The sequence below is a fragment of the Cryptomeria japonica genome, chromosome 3, assembly GCF_030272615.1.
Source record: "Cryptomeria japonica chromosome 3, Sugi_1.0, whole genome shotgun sequence".
In the NCBI taxonomy this organism is placed as follows: domain Eukaryota; kingdom Viridiplantae; phylum Streptophyta; class Pinopsida; order Cupressales; family Cupressaceae; genus Cryptomeria; species Cryptomeria japonica.
Window position 1 is genome coordinate 117,006,412 of NC_081407.1, and position 24,763 is coordinate 117,031,174.

Here is a 24,763-nt window from a genome sequence, read left to right on the forward strand (position 1 = left end):
AAGACTAGTTCAAGGCAATGGAAGAGGAACTTGACCAAATAGAGACAAATGGTACATGGTCTTTGGTACCCAGACCGGAGCATAAAAATGTCATTGGTACCAAATGGATTTTTCAGAAATAAGTTGAATGAGGATGGCACAGTGATTAGAAACAAAGCTAGACTGGTGTGTAAAGGATATTCCCAAGAAGAAGGGGAAGACTATGGAGAAACCTTTTCTCCTGTAGCCAGATTGGAAGGAGTTCATATGCTTCTTGCATATGCAGCTTTTAAAGGATTCAAAGTATATGAAATGGATGTAAAATTTGCATTCCTAAATGGTGTACTTGAAGAGGAGGTGTATATAGAGAAACCAGATGGGTTTTCCCTATCTGAAGACAGTGACATGGTGTGTAGGCTACATAAAGCCTTATATGGTCTAAACCAGGCACCTAGAGCATGGTATGAACGCCTGCACTCCCGTCTTGTGAAGATTGGATTTGAGAGAACAAGCGAAGATAGTAATATCTAATTGAAGTCTGAAGGAGATCAGATCCTGATCTGTGAGGTATTTGTTGATGACATTATCTTTGGTGGAGATGACGAGATGAGTCATGAGTTTGTAGATGGGATGAAGAAAGAGTTTGAGATGTCACTCATAGGGGAGATTAAGTTCTTCATTGGACTGCAGATTCAGCAGATGAAAGATGGAATCTTTATCACTCAGTCCAAGTATGTCAAAGAGGTGTTGAAGACCTTTGGCATGGAAGATAGCAAACCGATTGGTACACCTATGGTGACTAGTTGTAAACAATCTAAAAGGATGACTCAACATTGGTTCATGAGAAGGAATACCGATCAATGACTGGTAAGTTGCATTATGTAGTGCATAGCAGACCAGATATTGCACATGTAATTGGCATTACTGTAAGGTTCTAGAAAAGTCCAAGAGAATCCCACTTGGTTGCAGTCAAGCGGATTCTTAGGTATCTGAAGGGAACTATTGATTATGGATTTGGTATCCATATAGCAAGGATTTCAACTTGAAAGTATTCACAGATGCTGATTGGGCAGGTAATGTGGACGACCGAAAGAGCACAACTGGTGTTGCATTATTTCTCGGTGGTAGACTGGTCTCATGGATGAGTAAGAAGTAGAGTTGTATCTCTGTCTACAGCGGAAGCAGAGTATGTTGCAGCTTTCATGAACTGCACTCAGACAATTTGGATGAAGCATGTATTAAATGGCTTCAAAGTTCTTGTATCTGAACTAGTAAGTATATTTTGTGACAATACCAGTGCAATTAACATCTCCAAGAATCCAGTTTTACATTCTAGAACCAAGCACTTTGAGCTTAAGTATCATTTCTATAGGGAAAGGGTTTAGAACAAAGAGATTGCACTGGAACATGTTTCTAGTAAGGAGCAGTTAGCAAACATATTCACCAAGGCTCTCCCAAAGGCTACGTTTATGTACTTAAGAGGTGTGCTGCCCCTTCAAGAGGTAAACTAAAGGTATATGCTCCACATCAGTCAAGTATTGCATAGTCAAATTTTTCTTCAGGATTGATGTGTTGAAGGATGCTACTCATCAGGGGGAGCAACATAATGGAACAGGGAAGCTTGTGCCTCCACTTTGGGGGAGAAGAAGTGAAGCAAAGAAATATCTTTGTATATTGCCATCAGTGCCAAAGGGGGAGATTGTTGGCATTATGTGAACCGGTATGAAGACATGATGACATTGTATGTTGTCATTGATGTCAATATGCTGAAGAAGAGAGAAGCGATATGTTACCAAGAACTGGTATATGTGAGAACCAGTATAACATTGTGAACCGGTATATGTGCCAAAGTGAAGCAGTGTGTTTGTTCAAGGTGAACTGACATGTGGCTATGGGAACCGGTACATGGAAGCTTTGTATGACTACCGGTTGGTAGTCTCAACTTTAGGGTTTCTAGTTGAAGTACTTCAAGCCTGTGGGACTCAACCAGTGACTTTGTGTGATGAGTTAGCATTGTAACAAAGAAAGATCATGTTGCCACGTCAGCCTTGTGTGCGTGAAGGATCTTGCGTGAAGGAGATAGTTCCTATCTACCTCAGAATTGTGCGAAGTTTGTAAATGGTGATAACGCATGATGGGTTATCAGCCGCAATGAAATCGGTGGAAAGCGAATGATGGAGAACATCTTGAGATTGGTTCAAGACTATTGCATTTAATGCAATGTGCTGAATCATCACGATTGAACCATTTGAATTTCTTAATGTAACACATTTAGGGTCGATGTTGTGTTTCTTTCTGAGGTTGTTGGCAAAATTTGTGTGTGTGTATCCAAGAGAAGAGATACGTGATTCTTGCCATACCAAAGAAGAGAAGTGATACTTGCAGGGTGTAAGTGCAGAAGGTGAAGAGGAGCTAAAGCGGATCTGCATTGGCATTGAGTGTTGTTACCAGATCATTGTAATACCTGTTGATCTCTAACCACTTCAACAATTGGGAAATCCCTTAACAGGGTAGCTTTAACTGGCTTACTATAAATCCTTTAACAGGGTGACTCAAACCATTGAGTTCTTGAAATCCTCTAACAAGGTAACCTTTAACAGGGTTTAACCCTTAACCGGGTATTCTAGCCATCCCTTAACCAGGTGATCCCTAACAGGATCGGTTCCTAAAAAAACCTATTTTATCAGTCTTTAACTAGACAAGGCTCCTAATAGAGTGGACTTATAAAGAGTTCAAAAATAGCTTGTGAGTATTCATCCCCACCGTGGTTTTTCCCAGTTGGGTTTCCACGTGAAGAATTTGTGTGTCATGTGTGGTGTTATTCATGTGATGGTTTAAGTGATTTGTGTCTGAAGGTAAATTATGTTGATCTAGCTATTTATATATCTTTGATGATAGACTACCTGTTCATGCACTAGGGTGAAATGGAAATGAAGTATTAGATTGTATGAAAAGATAAGTGTCAACGGGTTTATGCTTGTCTCAGTTATTCTAGGTTTTGCCAGTTGTACTCTATTTAAGACCGGTGTTACTGTTTGTCTCCCAAAGCACAATTTCTGTTGACAAACCGGTTTAGGATTGTGTTTTTGTCTGTACTCATTCACCCCCCCCTTTCAGTACTAGTGTTTTATTTTTTTTTGCGGGTCCGTACCTTCTGCCCAGTCAATAGTGCATAGTCAACACCTAGTCAACAACACACAATCAGCCACTCAGTCATCCCCCAGTCAGTACCTAGTTAGCATTTTTTGAAAAAAAATTAGACCCCTCTCCGTTGAGTAGTTTGGATTTTTGGGTCAACTTTGGAGGCCCATATCTTGCTCAATTTTGCTCCTTTTTGGGTGCACCTTTTTTTTATTTGGGCTATTTTTGTCATTCTCTTTGCAATGGTGTGGTTATTTTCTATTTTTGGTGCATAGGTTTTTTGGTGTTTTTGGATTCTCTCAGCTATACCTATCCAATCCTCAATTTTGCAACTTCAAAGGCTTCGTTTGAGCTCATACAACCTCCTTTTCAGGTGCTAGTTTTTTTGAAAGTGCATATTTTTTCATTTACTTTCATAATCTATGATCAGATTTCAGAGATTTTGAGTGGAAATTGTAATTTCAGATATTGGTCTTATTTGGCCTATTTGGTACTTGTAAATTGCTTGGATCTTAGTTTAGATCTCTTGCATTATTAGTTTGAGTCTCTTTTGGCCTTATTGAGGCAATTGTAAAGTTGAAATCAGAAGTCCACTTTGCCATTTTTTGCAAGTGGCCCATTGTAAACGCACTAAGTATAAAGTGCCAAATCATCATTTGGGGGGGGTTCTTTGATTGAGTAAATTTGGGGGGGTTTCTTGTGTGATTGTGCCTCTCTTTCCTCATGCTCTTTCATTTTTGTTGCAATGAGTCCTCATAAATTTCCACCCTTAACTCCACATAATTATGCATCATAGAAAATTAAAGTATGGAGCAAATTAATGGAAAAAGGTCTCACTCATTACATAGATGGAAAAATAGCAACACCACCCGATCATAAGGCTGATCCTAAGGCTCAATTAGAATGGCTCACTAAGAATTGCATGGCTCTTGGAACTTTGTGTAAGTATGTATCAGATGGCCTCAAATTCAGATTGAGAAGTGTACAACAATCAAAGAGGCTTGGGATATGTATCAGAAATTGTATGGTCAAGTTGATGAAATTAGAGGTTACAAGATTGACATTGAGCTCACCAACTTGGATCCCAAGAGTTTTGATACAATCCAAGATTATGTCACTAAAGCAAATGAGCTAAGAGAAAAGCTTAAGGATTGTGGAATTGACAAAAAGGATGCTCAGTTGATATTCAACTTGTTGGACACGCTTGCACCAGAATATGTAGCATTTGTGTCTAGCTTCCAAACTCACCATTTGATAGTGGGGAGTTCCTACATCATGCCTTCATTTGATGGTTTCATAGAAATGTTAATATTGGAACAATCTAAGTTGTTGAACATGGGTCTTCTCAAGTCTTCAAAGTCCAAGGCTCTGGTGGCTAATCAAGGGAGTCAAGGCAAAGATTCCAAGAATAAGAAGAAGCAATCTAAGTCAAAGCCACAACAGGAAAAAGGGAAATCATCCTCTCCATCACAAGGCAATTTTTCATCCTCTTCCAAGAAGGGGACTCCACCTAAGAAGGATAAACCAACTTGTGCATATTGCATGAAGTATGGTCATGATGAGCATCGATGCCACACCAAGCAAGTTGATGAGTTGACAAATCTTCTTAAGAAAAACAACATCAACTTGCCATCCGCCTACATAAAGAAGGATTCGTCTCCTTCCTCTTCCTCACAGTCTAAGGGAAAAGGGAAAGCATTTGTGGCTACACCAAGTTCTTCATAGCAGTGGATACTTGACTCGGTTGCCTCTTATCACATAGGTTCTATAAAGGAGCAGTTTTCTTTATTGGAGCTGTCTAAGGTACCTCACATTTACATAGGTGATGATACACAAGTAGAGGTTGAAGGGAAAGGCTCAGTTGACATGGATGATGGAAAATTTGAGAATCTTCTTTATGTTCCTAACTTGTCTACCAACCTTCTCTCTATCTACCAAATCACTCACTATGGGAATGGGAAAAAGGTTGAGTTTACACTAGATTCAGTTGTGGTAAAGGAACTTGATGATGATGCCTTGGTAGCAGTGGGACAAGTCAATGGCAACTCAAGGCTTTATGCATTCTCCCACTTTGTGCCACGTTCTCCTTCTAGGGCCTTGCTTACTCATTCAAATTCAAAAAGTAAGCTATAGCATGAGTAGTTTGGTCACCTCAACTATCGCTATCTTCAGCAGCTCAACACTAAAGACATGGTCACAGGTCTACCTCAAATCAGCTTTTCAGAGGGTGCATGTTCAGGTTGTTCCATGAGAAAGCATCCCAAGGAGACGTTCGATAAGGGGAAAGCTTGGAGAGCTTTGGAAGTTCTTCAACTTGTTCACAGCGATGTAGAAGGTCCATTTCTAGCACCTTCATTTATCAAGGCCTGCTATGTCCTCAGCTTCATTGATGACTACTCCCACTTCACTTGGGTCTACTTTCTCATTCATAAGAGTGAAGTATTTGAAAGATTTTAGGACTTCAAGACTCATGTGGAGAAGTAATCTGGGAAAGTGGTCAAGATTCTTCATATATATAATGGAAGGGAATATGTGAACAAGAGACTTGAGGATTTTTGTACATTTGAGGGGATTGATCTTCAGCATTATGTTGCATACACTCCACAATAGAATGGAGTTGCAGAGTGCAAGAACATAACTCTCAAAGAAATGGCTAGTTGTATGCTACATGCATGTTCTCTTGATCCCACCTTTTGGGAAGAGGCTATTAGTTGTGCCACACACATCTAGAATCAAGTTCCTCACAAATCTTTGCAACCTATTTCTCCTTTTGATGCTTGGGCTAGTAGGAAACCGATTGTGAGACATTTCAGAGTCTTTGGGTGTCCAGCATGGGCTTGCATACCTCCGCAGAAATGCAAGGCATTGGAACCTCAGAGTCAGCCTTGCATATCTATTGGATATCCTGAGGGTGTTAGGGCATATAGATTGATGGATCTTGAGACACATGAGGTGTTTATTGAGAGGAGTGCTCACTTTGAGGAAAGCTCTCCTAGCTTAGCCTCTCTACCTCCTCCACCTTCCTCCATTGTGAATAGTGATGCTAGTGATTCAGATGATGAGACTTCTTTAACTCTGACTCGCAGGGTTACACCTCTGCAGGGTCCACTTGCAGTTGAGGAGCCTCATTCTTTACCTCCACCTAGACCTCATTAGGATCAATAGACAACTGAGTTAGCAGGTTCTCTTATTGGGGATCCTTCAGATACATGAAGGACTGGATCACATCAGGATCTTCCACATGCATTCACTGCTACCAGTTCCGATCCACATACATTTCAGGAAGCATCAAGGGTTCCTAAGTGGGACCAAGCTATGGAGGAAGAGTATAGCTCTTGATGAGGAACAACACATGGGATTTACTCCATCTCCCTAAGGGGAGAAAGATGGTTCGATGTAAGTGGATCTATCGGACCAAGTTTGTAGTGCATGGTAGTGTAGATAGGTCTAAGGCTCGGCTTGTTGCGAAAGGTTTCTCTCAGGTTCTAGGTGTTGACTATACTGAGACCTTTTCACCCGTAGCCACGATGAACTCCATTCGCTTGACACTTGCTATTGCTGTAGCTCATGGTTGGGTTGTACATAAGATGGATGTGAAGAGTTCTTTTCTTCATGGGGAGCTTAATGAGGAGATTTATATGGAGCAGCCATAGGATACTTCCTTGGTTTTTAGACTAAGAAAATCTCTCTATGACCTCAAGCAGGCCCCCAAGGCTTGGTACGCCAAGATGGATTCCTTTCTTCTCTCAGCAAGGTTCACCAGGTGTCATTCCAATCTGAATGTCTACATTTTGCGACAGGATGACTCCCACTTGATACTTGTGCTCTATGTTGATGATTTGATCATTACAGGAAGCACAACATCCATCATTAGCAGGGTCAAAACTGCTTTGCATGACAAATTTGCTGTGACTGACTTGGGCCTTCTGCACTACTTTCTCAGGATAGAGATTTCATAGTCACCTTCTGGGATTACACTATCATAGCTCAAATATTCTCTTGATCTACTTGCACACTTTCATATGGCCAATTGTAAGCCTGCCCTAACTCCCTTTCTTTCAAGAGTCAATCTTGAGGCTTAGTATTCTTCTCCACAAGTTGATGCCACATTATATCGTTAGCTTGTGGGTAGTCTCATCTACTTGACTCATACACGTCCTGATATTTCATTTGCAGTTGGCATGGTTTCCCGCTTCATGCAGGAACCACATGAGCTTCATTGGAAAGCTGCCAAATGCATCCTTCATTACATCTAGGGTACACATCACTATGAGATTCACTATGCAGCAGGCACAGGACTTTGCTTGGTTGGTTACACAGACCCCGATTGGGATGGCGATCTTGATGGTCATAAGTCTACTTCAGCTTATAGTTTTCATCTTGGTTCAGGCCCCATTTGTTGGCAGAGAAAAAGCAACATGCTATTGCTCTCTCTTTGACTGAGGCTGAGTATCGAGGAGCTGTTAATGCAGCAACTGAGACCATTTGGCTTCAACAGATTCTCTTAGAGTTTGGGTTCACCACTCCACGGCCGACAGTTCTACATTGCGACAATTAGAGTGCTATTGCAATCTTGAAGAACCCAGTCCAACACCAGCGGACCAAACACATCGAGATCCATATGCACTATATCTGAGACCTAATTCAGGAGCAAGTCATTGATTTGCAGTATTGTCCTACAGTGGAGTAGGTTGCAGACATATTCACCAAACCTTTCATTGAGAGTAAGTTCCAACAGTTGTGAGCTCTCTTAGGGGTGTGGGATGTCTCATTAGGGGGGTTAGCTGACTTCTCCTTCCTCGCTTATGGGGGGGACTTTTTCCTCTTTGAGGTTTTATCCTTTTTCTTTGAGAGTCTTTTGTACATTCATCTCTCTTTTGGGGAGGAGTTTTTTGCCACTGGGTTTTCTCCCTTTCTCCATTTGTGAGAGATTGCATTGCATAGTTTTGCTTGCATTTTCATATTGTACATGGGTACCTATCATGGCCTAAGTAGCTGGGACCCATCTTGCATTGTTGACTTGAGTCTTAATTTCCCTAAGTTGCACTTAAGGGGGGGTGTTGGTGTGAATAAATATTCATCATGAATATTATTACACTTTACTTAAGTTAACTTAGGATAATGCATCTCTTCGTAGTTTGGATTTGAGACACTTAGGGAAGTGTGCACATAGGGATATAGCTTGTAGGAGAAATTTGACCTTTTGTGGTCTTATCTTGTTGTTACAACCCACATTTAGTGGGTCATCCACCTCTTGTGGAATATTATATTATTTCTCCTACCTACCCCTAGTATCTCTTACCTAACCTTATTTCTCATTGAGCCACTGTCATGATTGTGTGCTCGTACATCCATATGGCCTTGCCTATATAAGCGGGCCTATATTCATTGTATAGGTTAATCCAGTTGATCATTTGCATATTGATGAGAATACAATTTGTTCTTGTCATTTTTTTGTCTCTCTTTTATGCTTTTCATTGTGCCCTTGATCTTGGCAAAATCTCACACATCTAATGCAAAGTGTGTGATGAGTGACAAGTCCGATGAAGCAATGATCAAGGAGCGGTTGGAGTTTTCTTGAAAAATTGTGTATAGATTGCTATGTAAGTCCAATGGTCATACTTGAACCGATTTGTTTGTAATCTCTATTAGAGAATTAGGTTTTTGTTGTATTACCAAACTAATTGATTTGTATTTAAGGTCGATGAAGTTATTTTGTAAAAGGTGTTGGTAGAAATCAATTGAGTGTGTGGTTGCCGAACTGGATAATGAATCTGCAGTTTGAGTAAAGGCAGATTGAAGCTTAAAAGATCTGATCAAGCAAGTATAGTGATATTCAGCTAGAACAAGAAAAACCTATTGTCTTCTAACAATTACAACATAATTGAAATCCCCTAATCGGGTAAGCTCTAACAAGCTTGGTTACTTCTTAAATCCTCTAACAAGGTGGTCCATTAGCTTGGATTCTCAAATCCTCTACCAAGGTTACTCCTCATAGGGTACTTGCTTTTTATCAAGGCATTTGTAAATCCCTTAACCGGGTGATTCCTAATAGGATTAGTTCTTAATAGGGCATTTGTAAAAGCTTTAACAGGCTTGCCTCCTAACATGGCAGACTTCTGAAAAGTTCAGATAGCTATCTTGTGAGTGTCATCTCACTGTGGTTTTTACCTATTTGGGTTTTCCACGTATGAAAATTTGTGTCATGTGGTGAATGTTTTTGTGTTTATGATCTTATGATTGTTTTGATTAACTACTTAACTATTTTGATAAGGCATGATAACTGGAAGCATAGAGAGATGGAGTATGTTGACATATGATTAAGCATTTGGATGTTTACAAGATTAAATTTGTTTACTGTTAAGTTGCTTTAATAGTCAATCGGTATTCTTATGAGTATTGATCTTGACAGTGATATTTTATTGATAAGCTTACTTTTTGTGATTGAGATTGAGTTTCGGAAGTTTGTATCAGTGTTTCAATTTACTGATTCACCCCCCCTCTCAGTAATCTACCGGATACTTATTATTTCATCATACCATCAATTGGTATCAGAGCTATTTAGGTCCTCTAAGATCTTAAGACTAACATCTTGAGGAAAAGATCTTGTAGATCATCATGAAGAAGGAAGGTTTGAAGTTCAACAGAGAAAACTATAGGATATGGAGCGACAGAATGGAGATTTACATCAAGAGTTTGGGAAGTCAGTATTGGGATCATGTAGAAACTTAGTATATTGCACCTACTAGGACTCTGACCGATGATAAAAGAAAGAACAACAAGATAAATCATCAAGCATTGGAGGCTATTATCAGTTCCTTGTGTCATGCTGAATATGTAGATGTTCATGGTCTTGAACTACATATGAAGTATGGAAAAAAATTGAAGAGATTTATAGTGGTGATGAACATGTTAAGATTTCTAAAGAGGAGAGTCTAAGAAGAAATTTTGATGACATGAGAATGTATGAAGGTGAATATCCAATAGTATCGTCAAAGGATAAAAGAGATAGTGAGTGAAATAAAGAGTGCAAGAGGGAAAGTGGAAGATGCCATAGTGATTAGTAAGGTACTGAGAACCTTGCTACTGGCCTATGCTATTCGAGTTGCAGCTATTCAAGAGCTGAAGTCCATTGACAAAACTAAGGTAACTCTTGACTCTATCATTGGAAAACTTACTCCTTTTGAATTAAACGGATATGATGGTAGTGTACAGAAATTAGAATCTGCATTCAGAGCTTTTGTCTCTAGCCCATCTATGAGAAAAAGTAGAGATACTAGTCATGGTTATGAATCCAGATCCAACAGAGATGCTCATGATGGAGACAATTAACTGGAACTTGAAGCATTGTTAGCAAAATGACTACCTAGAGGAACTGGAAAATATAGAGGTAAACTACCTTTAAAATGTTTTGCATGCAACAAGATTGGTTATATAACAGCTAATTGTCCTAATGGTGAAAATGAACACAAGAGAGATAAATTCAAGAAGTATAAGGGTAAAGGCAAGAGAGATTGTCTTATAGCTGTTGATAGTGGAATCACTAATGAAGAATCTGATGGTGATGTTAGTGAAGATATTATGTTTGTAGCTATTAAGGAAGAGATTTCAGACCAGAAGGCATTAGTGTCCAAGATTGATAACTCTAATGATTGGATCATTGATAGTAGTTGTTCATATCATATGATCGGTGATCGAAGAAAATTTCTTTCCTTGAAGGAATTTGATGGCGATGTTGTCAGATTTTGCAATGACTCACCCTGTATGGTTAAAGGTAAGGGAGTTATTTATCTTAATGGAAAGAGCAGTACCAACAATGTTTATTAGGTTGAAGGTCTAAAGAACAATCTTCTGAGTGTGGCACAACTTAATGATTGAGGATATCCACTTGAGTTTAAAAAGTGTATGTGCAAAATCTTTGATAACAAAGGTGAATTGATTGCAACCAGGAAAAAAACTAGAGGTAATCTATTTCATCTTAATCCTAGAGTTAGAAACTGTTTGATTGTAAACATAGATGATAGCTAGCTTTGGCATGGGAGATTTTGTCATATAAACTTTGATAACTTTGTTAAATTGAGTAAGTCCAAGACAATGAGAGGTCTGCCTCAGCTAGACAAACTGGTTAATTCTCTTTGCAAAGAATGTTAGTTAGGGAAGATGACTTCTTCAACTTTCAAGAGAAAGTCCTTCTCAGCAGAGCACTTGTTAGATTTGGTTCATATAGATCTATGTGGACCAATAAGAACAAGAAGCATTCAAGGTGACAAATATTTTATGATCTTCACTGATGATTGCTCAAGGATGATGTGGGTCACATTCTTGAAGGATAAGACTAAAGCTTTTGGTAAGTTGAAGGAATTTGGGGCCTTAGCTGAGAAAGAGAGCGACAAGAAGATAAAATGTCTGAGAACAGATCAAGGAGGTGAATTTACTTCTGAGGAGTTCACTAAGTACTATGATGAGAACAATATCAAACAGAAGCATTTTGCACCAAGGACACCACAACATAATGGTATCACAGAGAGAAACAACTGGTCAGTGGTTGAAGCCGCTAGGACAATATCGATACAAGGAGTTGTAGCAATTTTTTTTTGGAGAGAAGCTATAAGTACATCTGTCTACACAATGAACTGAGTTCTTGTGAAAAGAGGTAAGGACAAGACCCCTTATGAATATTGGTATGGAAGGTCACCTAATGTTAGCTATTTTAAGATATTTGGAAGAAAATGTTTTATTAAGAGAGGTGATTACATTAGAAAATTTGAATCTAAGAGTGATGAAGGCATATTTATTGGCTATTCCACCAAGAGTAAGGCCTACAAATGTTTTAACAACTGGACACAGAGAATTGTTGAGAGTGCTGATGTTTGAGTGGATGAATGTCCTAAAGTCTCAAAAGGAACCATTTTAGAGAAAAAGGATGAAGATCCTTGCATTTTTCTTTTTGAGCCAGAAACTGTTAAATCTGAAACCGGTAAAGTAAATTTTGATGCACTTGTTCAACCGAAACAGATAAATTTAGAAGAAGAAGATGATACTGAAGAAGTTGAAACTAAAGATAATGATCATATTATTCTTAGATATGTGAGACTAAACCGCAGTATTGAACATATTATTGGGGATAAGGATGTTGGAGTACCAACTAGAAGGAGAATAAGAGAGAACTCTTGCATGATCTCCACCACTGAACCAAGAAGTGCTAATGAGGCATTTGGCGATGATCATTGGGTTAAAGCTTATATGGAGGAGGAATTGGATCAAATTGAGAAGAACAACACTTGGACCCTGGTACCTCGATCGGTAAATAAGAATGTTATAGGTACTAAATGGGTATTCATAAATAAGTTAAATGAAGATGGTGTTGTAATTCACAATAAGGCTAGGTTAGGGTTATGCACAAGAAGAAGGAAAATATTATGGTGAAACATTTGCACCAGTAGCAAGACTAGAAGGTGCTAGAACTTTACTTGCATTTGTATCCCATAAGAAGTTCAAGGTATACCAGATGGATGTTAAGACTGCATTTTTGAATGGGATATTGGAAGAAGAATTTTACATAGAGCAGCCAGATGGTTATGCTTTGATAGATGAGAAAGACATGGTATGCAGATTGCATAAGGCTTTATATGGATTAAAGAAGGCACCCAGAGCATGATATGAAAGGCTTCATACACATCTAATGAAGATAGGCTTTGTAAGAACCAACGATGATAGTAATATTTATCTCAAGTCTGAAGGAGATGAAACACTGGTCAGTGAAGTATTTGTTGATGATATTATATTTGGATGTAATGATGTCATGAGCAACAGTTTTGCAGATGAAATGAAAAATGAGTTTGAAATGTCTTTAGTAGGGGAAATAAAAAATTTCATAGGCTTGCAGATTCAATAAATGAAGAATGGTATTTTCATTACACAATTTAAGTATCTGAAAGAGGTTTTGAAGACTTTTGGCATGAGTGACTGTAAACCAGTTGGAACACCGATGGTTATAGGTTGTAAGTTGTCCAAGGAAGATGAATCTAAGTTTGTTGATGAAAAGGAATACAGTTCAATGATTGGAAAATTACACTATGTTGTTCATAGCAGACTGGATATAGCCCATGCGGTTGGCATAGTTGCTAGATTCTAGAAGAATCCAAAGGAAACACATCTAATAGCAACCAAGAAAGTTTTTAGATACCTGAAAGGTACTGTTGACTATGGATTATAGTATCCATAGGGAGGAAACTTTGATTTGAAGGTGTACACAAATGTTGATTGGGCAGGAAATGTTGATGACTCAAAAAGCACTACCGATGGAGCATTTTTTCTTGGAGGAAGGCTTGTTTCATGGATTAGTAAGAAGCAGAGTTGTACTTCACAATCTACTGCTAGAGCTGAGTATGTTGCAACTTATATGAATTGCACATGGGCTATTTCGATGAGGCACATTTTGGAAGGTTTTAAGATGAAGATCTCAGAACCTATAAATATTTTATATGATAATACAAGTGCCATAAATATTTCTAAGAATCTTTTTTTGCATGCACACAACATTGAATTGAAGTACCATTTCTTGAGAGAAAAGGTACAAAGAAAAGATGTTATCTTAGAGCATTTTTTTACCAAGGAGCAACTTGTAGATATTTTTACCAAACCTCTACCTAAGACTACATTTGAGTATCTTAGAAGTCAACTAGGGGTTATACCCCTTCATGAGGTTAGTTAAGCATGATGTTGATTGCATCAGTTCCTGAATCACTTGCAAAATCTTACATGGATTGATGTAGAGGTGGATGTATTCCACAGGGGGAGCATCAAGTTGCAGTATGTTGTTGATGCACAGTGAAAAGTTGACATTACATGTTTTACTTTCAATTTAGCATTGTTGTCAAAGGGGGAGAAGAGTTATGTGATTATGGAAAGGAAAACCAGCAACAAGTTCAAGACAGATAGATCATGTGAATACTTGGAAATGTAAACCAGGATTTCTATTCACTAATCGCAACAGTAATCTAAGGCATTGATATTTGTATTGCCATCAATGCCAAATGGGAAGATTGTTGGCATTTTCATGAAGATTGCATTAATGATATGTGTTGGCATATGAGCAGAGTTTGATGACATGATGATAATGTATGTTGTCATTGATGTCAATATGCTGAAGTGTGAACTGGTATATTGAAGTATGCAAACTAGCAAGTGAACCGGTATTATGGTATGAACCGGTATATTGGAATGTGAACCGGTATATGCAAAGTTTGTATCAAGGTTTCATTTGATATGACTACCGGTTGGTAGTCTCACCTTCAGGGTTTTTGGTTGATGTATTCCAAGTCTATGTGATTCGACCGACGACATCCTGTGATGAGTTAGCATTGAAATGAAAATTAGATCATGTTGTCACGTCAGCCTCGTGCGTGTGAAGAATTTCCTTGAGGATCTTCCATGAAGAAGATTGATTCTATCTACCTCAGGAATGTACAAAATCTTAGTAAATAGTGGAGAGTGCGTGATGGGTTATTAGCTTCCAGAAGTGGCGATGAACGGACGATGGAGAACATCTTGAGATTTGTTCAAGATTGTTTTATCCTATGTAATGTGATTAAATAGTCAGGATTGGACTGACTGTATTGTTAACCTAGATGCTTAGGGTTTTAGGTTTTGGCTACCAACCTAATCATTGTCTATAAGGTCGATGATGATTCTCATTTGAAGTTGTTGGCAAATGAATGTGTGTGAAGTGATTCTTGCCAGACCGGAGCAGTGAGTAGAGATCTGTAGAGTGTTATTGCAGATGTAAAGGAACTGAAGTGGATCTGCCTTGGCATTAAGTGTTGTTATCAGATCAGTGTATTACCTATTGACTTCTAACCATTTCAGCAGATGGAAAATCCCTTTACCAGGTAGCTTTAACAGGGTGACTCAAAATCATTGAGTTCTTTAAATTTTCTAACAAGGTAACCTTCAACAGGGTTTTAACCTATAACCGGGTATGTAGCCATCCCTTAACCAGGTGATCCCTAGCAGGATCAGTTCCTAGTAGAATATGTTGTAAAGTCTTTAACCCGACTAGGCTCCTAATAGAGAAAACTTCAGAAGAGTTCAAGAACAACTTGTGGGTATTCATCCCCACTGTAGTTTTTCCCAGTTGGGTTTCCACGTGAAAAATAAGTGTGTCATGTGTGATGCTTTTTCATGTGATGTTTTAGTGTTTTTTGTTAAGTAGTAATGCAAGTTGATCCAGTGGTCATTATATTTCTGATGTATTACTTGTTTAAGCATATGGTTGAAGTGGAAATGAGATATTAGGTTTTGTGAAGATCTAAGTGTTACCGGTTTATGACTTTTACAGTCACTGTGTTTTACCGGTATTGTCTTGATTTAGATCGATGATGTTGTTTACCAGTTAGTGCAGTCTTTGCAGTTTAATTTGTTAAAGAAGTTTTTGTCTATACTGATTCACCCCCCCTCTCAATATGTGTTGGGTATTTACTATTCATCATTATTCATCAATTGGTATTAGATCGTCCTCCAAGTCCTTTGTGTTATAAGCTTAACCGCTTGAGGAAAAGATCTTATTCTAATGATGAAGAGGGAAGGTCCTAATTTCAACAGAGATAACTTTAAGATATGGAAGGATAGAAGGAAGATCTACATTAAAACCATGGGTGCTCAACACTGGAACTATGTTGAGAATACTTATGTTGTCCCTACCGGTACTCTCACCAATGATCAAAGAAGAGAAATTCAGGAGAATGGGCAAGTCATGGAAGCTCTTATTAGCAAACTATCTGATATTGAGTTTATAGATGTTTAGGACAAAGATAATCCCAAAGATGTATGGGATACTTTGGAGACTATCTATGGCAGTGATGAGCATGTAAAGAAAGCTTAGGAAGAGAGCCTTAGGGGGAAATTTGAAGATATGCGGATGGTTGAAGGAGAGACCATTCAACAATATGGGATAAGAATTAAAACTATTTTTGGAGACATCAAGAGTGCAGGAGGTACAATGGATGATTCCACCATTGTTAGCAAAGTTTTGAGATCCTAATTACCGATCTATGCAATAAGGGTTGTCGCTATTCAGGAGTTGAGATCTATTGACAAGACAAAGGTATCCCTTGATTCTATCATTGCTAAGTTGACAACATATGAGCTAAACAGTTATGATGGCAATATTTAGAAGATTGAATCAGCCTTTAGAGCATGTGCTGCACTATCTAGAAAGGGAAAAGAGGTTAGTACTAGTTGTGAACCCAGACAAAGCAGAGATATGGATGATGAGGAGATCTTGATGGAATTTGAAACTCTTCTGGCCAAGAGACTTCCTAAGGGAACTGGAAAATATAGAGGTAAGCTTCCTTTGAAATGTTTTTCTTGTAATAGGATAGGGCACATCACTATAAACTGTCCCAATAGTGATAATAAGGAAAAACCGGAGAAGTTCAAAAAGTTCAAAGGAGGAAATAGGAGAAACTCTCTTGTTGTAGTTGATGAAGGTGTCACTGATGATGAATCAAAAGATGAAGAAAGTGAAGACATAGTGTTTGTAGCAGTTAAGAAAGATGTGTCAGACAGGAATGCTCTTGTCTCCCGCTTTGATAATTCTAATGAGTGGATTATTGATAGTGGTCGTTCTCACCACATGACTGGTGACCGAAGAAAGTTTCTATCTCTAGAAGAGTATGATGGAGGTGTAGTCCGATTTGGTAATGATGCACCATGTATGGTAAAAGGAAAAGGGTCCATCTCTCTAAATGGAAAAAGAAGTGTTGATAATGTGTATTGGGTAGAAGGGCTCAGGCATAACCTTCTGAGTGTTGGCCAGCTGAATGATAAAGGACTCACTTTGGAATTCAAAGATGGAGTATGCAAAATAAAAGGAAAGAGTGGTGAACTGATGGCCACCGGTATGCAGACCAGAGGTAACTTATTTCAATTAAATACAAATATCAGTCAATGTCTAATGGCTAAGTTTGATGACAGTTGGATATGGCATAGGAGACTCTGCCGTGTAAATTTTGATAATATTTTGAAGGCTAGTAAGATCAAGGTAGTTAGAGGATTGCATGTGCTGAACAAACCAGAGAATCCTTTGTGCAGAGAATGTCAACTGGAGAAAATGTCTTCCTCAACCTTCAAAGGTAAATCTTTCACAGCAGATAATTTACTTGATCTTGTGCATACTCATTTGTGTGGTCCTATGAAAACTACGAGTATTCAAGGAGATATGTACTTTATGATTCTTACTGATGATTGCTCAAGAATTATGTGGGTCACATTCTTGAAAGACAAGTCTGAAGCTTTTGGAAAATTTAAAGCCTTCAGAGCACTAGTTGAAAAGGAAAGCGGTAAAAGGATTAAATGCCTTAGAACTGACCAAGGAGGAGAGTTCACTTCTAGTGAGTTCAATAAGTACTGTGAAGAGAATAGCATCAAGAGGCAACTGTCTACCCCCTGAACTCCACAACAGAATGGCCTAGCAGAAAGGAACAACCAGACTGTAGTTGAAGCAGCCAGAACGATGCTGATTCAAGGGAAGGTTGCTCACACTTTTTGGAGAGAAGCAGTGAGCACTGCAGTCTACACTATGAACTAGGTACTCATCAAGAAAGGTAAGGATAAAACTCCTTATGAGTATTGGACCAGTAAGACTCTAGTAGTAAGCTACTTTAGAGTGTTTGGTAGCAAGTGTTATATCAAGAGAAGTGAATACCCGAGCAAGTTTGATGCAAAATGTGATGAGGGAATATTCCTAGGGTATTCCACCAATAGAAAATCTCTCATGTGTTTTAACAATAGGACTCAGAGAATTGTTGAAAGTATCAATGTTAGATTTGATGAAACCTCTGAGAAACCTGAGGAAATCAACAATGAGCGAGCAGTAGATGAACCCAATGTAACCTTCTGGGAACCGGTTGCAAAACAACCAAGTACAAGTAATAGTGCTCCTACACTAGTAGATGCTGATGTAGATGAAGATGAAGATGAGAATGAAGAGGAAAAGCAAGATGAATCAGCCAAGATCATTCCTAGGTATGTAAAGTTCCATCATGATCCAAAGCAGATCATAGGAGATAAGGATGCAGGAATTCTTACAAGAAGAAAGGTCAGAGAAAATTCTTGCATGATTTCTGAATTTGAGCCAAAAACATTTAAAGAGGCACACAAAGATGAAGACTGGATTAAGGCTATGTAAGAGGAACTTGACCAGATTGAAAAGAATGGTACATGGTCTTTGGTACCTAGACCTGAGCACAAAAATGTTATTGGCACCAAATGGGTTTTTAGAAACAAGCTGAATGAAGATGGCACAATGGTAAGAAACAAATCAAGATTGTTATGTAAGGGATATGCTCAAGAAGAAGGAGAAGACTATGGAGAAACCTTTTCACTAGTAGCTAGATTAGAAGGTGTTCGAATTCTACTTGCATTTGCAGCCTTCAAGGGATTCAAAGTGTATATAGAGCAACCAGATGGGTTTGCCCTATCAGAAGATAGTGATATGGTATGTAGGCTACATAAAGCCTTGTATGGATTGAAGCAAGCACCTAGAGCATGGTATGAACGTTTACACTCCCATCTTGTGAAGATTGGATTTAAAAGAACAAGTGAAGACATCAATATCTATCTGAAGTCAGAAGTAGATCAGATTCTTATCTATGAAGTGTTTGTTGATGACATATTTTTTGGTGGAGATGACAAGACGAGCCATGAATTTGCAGATGAAATGAAGAAGGAATTCAAGATGTCACTAATCGGAGAGATTAAGTTCTTCATTGGACTATAGATTCAACAAATGAAAGATGGTATCTTTATCACTCAATCCAAGTATGTCAAAGAGGTGTTGAAGACCTTTGGCATGGAAGACAACAAACCGGTTGGTACACCTATGATGATCGGTTGTAAATTGTCAAAAGAAGATAACTCAGCGTTGGTGAATGAGAAGGAATACCGGTCAATGATTGGTAAGTTGAACTATGTAGTACACAACAGATTGGACATAGCACATGCAGTGGGCATTGCTGCACATTTTCAAAAAAGTCCAAGAGAATCCCACTTGGTAGCAGTCAAGTGGATTCTTCGATTATGGATTGTGGTATCCATACAATAATGATTTCAATCTCAAAGTATTTACCAATGCCAATTGGGCTGGTAATGTGGATGACTGGAAGAGCACAACCGGTGGTGCATTCTTTCTCAGTGGTAGACTAGTCCCATGGATGAACAAAAAGAAGAGTTGTATCTCTCAGTCCATAGCAAAAGCAAAATATGTAGCAGCATTTATGAATTGCACTCAGACAATTTGGATGAAGCATGTATTAATTGGTTTCAAAGTCCCTGTATCTGAACCGGTGAGTATATTTTGTGATAACACAAGTACAATTAATATTTCCAAGAATCCGGTATTGCATGCTAGAACTAAGCACTTTGAGCTCAAGTATCATTTCTTGAGGGAGAAAGTTCAAAACAAAGAAGTTGTATTGGAACATGTTTCCAGTAAAGAGCAATTAGCAGATATATTCACTAAGCCTCTACCGAAGGCTACATTTACCTATTTAAGAGGTGAATTAGGGGTGCTTCCCCTTCAAGAGGTGAACTAAAGGTATGTGCTCCACATCAGTCAAGTATTGCATAGTCAAATCTTTTTAGGATTGATGTGTTGAAGGATGCTACTCCTCAGGGGGAGCAACATAGTGGAAATTGGAAGCTTGTGCCTCCACTTTGGCATTGTTGTCAAAGGGGGAGAAGATGTGATGTAGAGAGGATATCTACAGTATTGAGGATATATTATATGGAAGAAGATGTAGAGATATCTTTGTGTATTGCCATCAATGCCAAAGGGGGAGATTATTGGCATATGAGCAGAGTTTGATGACATGATGATAATGTATGTTGTCATTGATGTCAATATGTTGAAGTGTGAACTGGTATATTGAAGTATGCAAACTAGAAAGTGAATCGGTATGATGGTATGCGTCGTTCACCAAAAGTGATAACCCAGGACACCTGTAAATCTATCTATGAGATAGCCAATCTCAATCAATGAAACACCTCAGGGCTTGGACAACATAACATAGGATCCTAATGATCCTCTTGCACTTCAGGTTCTGCTAGACCTAGGGGGGGGCACCCTTTTGATGCATTGAATACAACAATCACAAACATAAGACTGCATCAACAATGAGCAGACAAACCATTCCACAAGCTCACCAAATTAGGTAACATGTATAGATGGGCTGGATCTTATACAAATAATAGGTGAAATAGAGCTTTGGAAGGATAAAACATTAACCCCTAAACATAAAGGGACATAGATTTATCTTTTAAAATGTATATCTAAAAACATCCCCAAACTTGCAAGACCAGTGCCTTTTTCATTGGGCAACAGAGTCACAGACAGAACTACAAATATGGATCATAGATGCAAGCTTATTTTCCTTAAACAAGATATTCATGCACCAACACCTTATATTAATGCACTATCTAATTCATTCACAAATTTATCAGATCTGGAAACACATTTCATCATTTATGACTGACTACAGAGTTTAGAACCTTCCTTGAAGGATACCCATAAACAATCACACAATTTCCTTGAAATTAACAAATCTTATCCTCCTTGAGGATTCAATTCATGATAATGCATACCTAGAGACAATACTGTGAGGAATTTACTCATGCCTAACACAAGCAAGACCTACAACTAAAACCATATTTACAACACTGCACTGCAATCTCTATACCCTAAAACCAAATAGAAGCATTTACAAATTTGGGTCATGACATTCAAAAAGTGGAAGCCATCAAATCTGGAGCATTTTCCAAATTTTTGGAACCCTTACAAATGAGAAGAATTGGGAATAAGAAGGAGAGGGAACCAAATCAAATCTGCAACTTAATTGCAAAGTGTCTCCTCTCTAACTGAATTTCAATCTCGACCAAACTGCTTCCAAAATATCTGATCTTCACCAAAATTAACTTCATAATCAGATTCCTCATTCCGAGAGCTTTCCGAAAATATATAACACTTCATACTTTGGCCAAAAATTGAGTCTTGGGCGAATTAATTCCCCAATGTGCACCATCATTTAAATTTTTCAAAATTTAATATAGTTTAAACTATATCATTTAGTCATTTTAAATTTGATTTTTTGCCTCCATTTGGTCCTGACGCTTTGCCACATGGCGACCTCTGATTGGTCGATGGGGTTGACCAGACGCCACCTAGGATGACACCTCATCACTGCCACATCATTTGCTTTATCACTGCCACTTGGCCGCCACGTGTACACCACCTCAACGCCACATCATCGCCACCTAGGTGCCACCTCTGCATCACCTCACCAGGACCCACCTACTGGACATTTGACTATACCCGCCACCTGGCTTTCGCAACTTCATAGGGTCTAACGATCGTGCATCTTCAATCTACGAAACCGCGCGGGCCATCGATCTCCATCTAACATGCTCGACATTTACCCTTTTCGTAACTTCATAGGGCTTAACTTCTATGCATCTCGCCTTCGTGAAACCGCGCGCACCATTGATCCATCTCGAACTTGCTCACTCGTTAAGCTAGCCTTTCTTTGCAAAATTTTGCCTGTTTGCCTCGGGAAGCATGCATGCGTGGGGTCCACCTGGTCGCCACTCAGTCACCTCCTCCGTTGCCTTGAGATTCACGCTTGCACGTGGGTCCACCTTGGGTGCTCATAGGCACTGTCCGTCAAAAGCCCAGATGGCTTTGACATTATAGATGTGTGTGGATTTGGTTATAAATACCAAAAAGTTCCTTTGCCCAGCGAATGTGGGATAATGGCTTTACCTGGAACTGCGATTTTTTGAAACTTTTATGAGACTTTCATGGTGCCTACCACATTTTGCTTGCTAAACTCATTTGCTTGAATGTTTTGAATGACCTTTTCACCATCACGTGCTGGGAGAGGTTTGAACTTTGTTGATGCCTTACACCATTCCATTTGCAGGAACTTCATTACCCTTTTTGCTAGTAATAGCTCACGGCAGGGAAGAGGATTTGCATTTAATTTGCCAAATCTACATTACATATCGCATGAAGGTTTCAGCTGCTATCCATACTTGCACAGGAAATTTTAACCTTCACCAGACGTAGGGATTTGGCAACTAAACACTGCCAATTTGCATTAACATAAACTTTTGAAATGCTTCCAATCTCCATGGCAGAGAGGAGAATTTGGGTTTGTAGCTGCCATTTTACATTACCACGCAGAGGCTGGAGGGAGATGGGGAATGCTTTGGGAGGCCCATGCCATACTCCAAACACCATGCCTGTAGCCTGTTGCATTTCACGTGGAGGAGGAAATGGCATAGAAAACTATTGATTGCATGGGTTTAAAATTTTACCATGGTTTATTGCCAATTCAACTTCATTATGCCATGCACAGTAGGAGGAGGTTCTAAATCTGCTACATTGTATTTGCTTGGGAATTTCATTTGCCTCTGTGCTTGCTACCACGTACTATAAACAAGGAGGAACTGTTTCATTTGTTTAATGGTTTTAATTGTTGTTGCTACCAATGCACTTATTGAAAGATCTAAATGATTCCTTGCCCTCTTCTACTACCACGCAAAGCCTGCTGCACATTACTTGTTTCACCATGGTAGCAAGGGGGAATGGCTTCAAACCAGCCAATATGCATTTGATTTGAGCTACTACTGCCCTTCTCTGGCCATCACGTGGGAGACTAAACTACAATTTACATTCCAATACCCTTTTCAATGTGCACTTGCTGAATATTTTAAGTTCTACATGCCACGTGAGATTTGGTCTTAAGCAAAATTGGCATTTGCTTGAGCTTTAAAACACACTTCCCAAACTTCGATGCCACACTCCAGCAGTAAGGACTTGGCATGCATCATGGAATTTGAGCTCAAACCTGCCACATTACATTAGCTTGTAAATTTTAGAGACTGTTGTCTATTTCACCTTTGCTCTGGAGCTACTGTGTTTTCTTAATGGTTTTCACATTATTCACTATAAAGTTGACTGCACATAATTGGCTGAATGCCTCCAAGCCCTGAAATATTTCTCCATTTCCTTTTAACCTCTCCAAAAGAGATTTTGTATACTTATTAATATCTGTCCCTGGGAGATTTCATGTCATTGAAATAAGAACAATTCGCCACAAGAATTAATGCATAAGCATGAGCCAGGTCGGGCCCCAAAATGGGTCCGACTAAAAAAAATTTTGACCTCTGAAAATGCTTCAGGAACATTAAACTTACCTCTGGAAATGATCGACATCGTTTTCGGACCATTAATCCGTATTTTACAACCTTCAGGCAATCACACCACAATTTTCGCATTTAATCGCGAAGACGTAATTTTCAAACTTGTCAAAACACCTTTCTAGAGCTCGCCATCTGACAGGCGTGTACCCTGATATACAAGGATGACTTCTACCAAACAGTTTCTCAAGATGAGTCTCGAGCGAAGAGATATTAATTTTCAAAAATGCCCAACTGGCTTTGTCGACACTGTGGATCTGATGAAGTCAATGTCCTGGCAACACATGATGCCTTTCTCAAAAATATCAAACGACCTTCGTAGGCCCTCAAATTTGAAACATAGGTACCTTTAAGTACATTTTAAAACTTAGAATTCTCAGTTTGATCACCAGACTAACAAGATGCAAATGACATGCTCACAAAAATGGCTACATTAACTGATCTAACACTGGAAGTGCGGATAACTGAAAATGATAGCTAAATGAATCCTTTTGAAAACCACTCAAACGGATTGATAAAGGCTTGAAATTTGAAACGTAGCTCATCATTTATACTGACATTAGCCCGGAACAAATATTATGGCATGACGCATACTGAGGCAATTTTTACACTTGTGCGAAACAGGGCTCCGACTAGCTGTCGAAACAGGGACTTGCCAAAACACAAACTGCAAATGGATTTGGCTATGAAAACTGAGCAAATGGATTCGTCAAGACCTGAAATTTTGCAGGTTGACTCACATTAATGCATAAAATTGAATCCATTTTGAATTTCCTCATGATAATCAATAGGGCAAAAGATGTAATCGCTCAAAGTAGGCTACTCAATAAAATCTGCATTTGTGCCTAAAATGCACTTTCAGCTCACCCCTCAAATTGGGTACCTCATAAACTTATCCAAATTGAATTCTAAAAGTTGCACATCACTGAATAGGCCAAATGAAAGGTGTGGGACATGAATCCCGATCCTTACCCTCTAAAAATCAACCGCCTCCATTTTACCCCTTCTCAAACTAAGCCATTCAAACTGACTCATTTAGGTACTTTTCTGACATGCAGAGCAAAAATTTGAATTGGGCCTCTAAAATTGACTCAATTTTGATCAATCCCAATAGTATTATCTGGTATATGCAAAAATGTGAACCGGTATGTTGGAATGTGAACCGGTATATGCAAAGTTTGTATCGAGGTTTCATTTGATATGACTACCGGTTGGTAGACTCAGCTTCAGGGTTTCTAGTTGATGCATTCCAAGTCTGTGGGATTCAACCGATGACATCCTGTGATGAGTTAGCATTGAAATGAAGATTAGATCGTGTTGCCACGTCAGCCTTGTGCGCAGGAAGAATTTCCTTGAAGATCTTGCATGAAGAAGATTGATTCTA